The sequence below is a fragment of the Chrysochloris asiatica genome, unplaced genomic scaffold (assembly GCF_000296735.1).
Source record: "Chrysochloris asiatica unplaced genomic scaffold, ChrAsi1.0 scaffold00008, whole genome shotgun sequence".
In the NCBI taxonomy this organism is placed as follows: domain Eukaryota; kingdom Metazoa; phylum Chordata; class Mammalia; order Afrosoricida; family Chrysochloridae; genus Chrysochloris; species Chrysochloris asiatica.
Window position 1 is genome coordinate 23,061,237 of NW_006408526.1, and position 1,123 is coordinate 23,062,359.

Here is a 1,123-nt window from a genome sequence, read left to right on the forward strand (position 1 = left end):
GACAGATAGCAGAGTTCAGAACAGAACAAAATTACAACAACGAATTCAGAGGACATGTGAGGCCAATCAAAGATCAAAATAATAATAATGCCAAAGAAGGGGAAAATATAGGAACAGAGATTCAGGTGGTGAGGAGGTCAGGTAGATTGCAGGATATTATAGACTGTCTTAAATGGAGGGAAAAGTTAGTCAATTATAGGATAACCCCAAAGAAAGTTAATACTTCACAACTTACCATGAAAATGAAGATCCAAGTAGAACAACGAGACATTAAAACTAAGAAGAAACTGAAATGAATTATCACAAAAAACATGAACTCAGCACAAGAAGGCATGCAGAACAAAGGAATGAACAGCATGACAAAAATAATGAACATTATGGAAGCAATTAATTCATACCTATTGATGGTTACACTGAACATCAGTGGATTAAATGCACCACTAAAGAGACAGAGAGTGGCAGAATGGATAAGAAAACAAGACCCTTCAATATGCTGCCTGCAAGAGACACATCTTACACACAAAGACAAAAACAGTCTAATAGTTAGAGGATGAAAAATATATATACCAAGCTAATTGCAAACAAAAAACAAGCAGGAGTGGCAATACTAATCTCTGATAAAATCAACGTTAAAGCAAAAACCAGCATAAGAGATAAAGAAGGACATTATCTTGTGATTAAAGGGTCAACTGAGCAAGATGACATAACCATAATAAATATCCATGCTCCCAATTAAAGAGCACCAAGATATATAAAGCAAATCCTACAAGAATTGAATAAAGAAATAGACAAATCTACAAATGTAGTGGGAGATTTTAACACGCCACTTTAGAAAAGGGATAGCACAATCAGAAACTCGACAAAGATACAGAGGAAATAAACAGCAATAAACAACAATCAACCAACTTGACTTCATAGATGTGTAAAGAGCATTCAACCCAACAACAACACAATACACATTCTTTTCCAGTGCACAAGGAACAATCTCCAGAATTGACCATGTGTTAGGTCACAAAGCAAGCCTCCATAAATTTACAAACATCAAAATGCTACAAAGCATCTTTTCAGATCACAATGCTATAAAACTAGAAGCCAACAATAAGAAGACCAAGGAAATAAAATC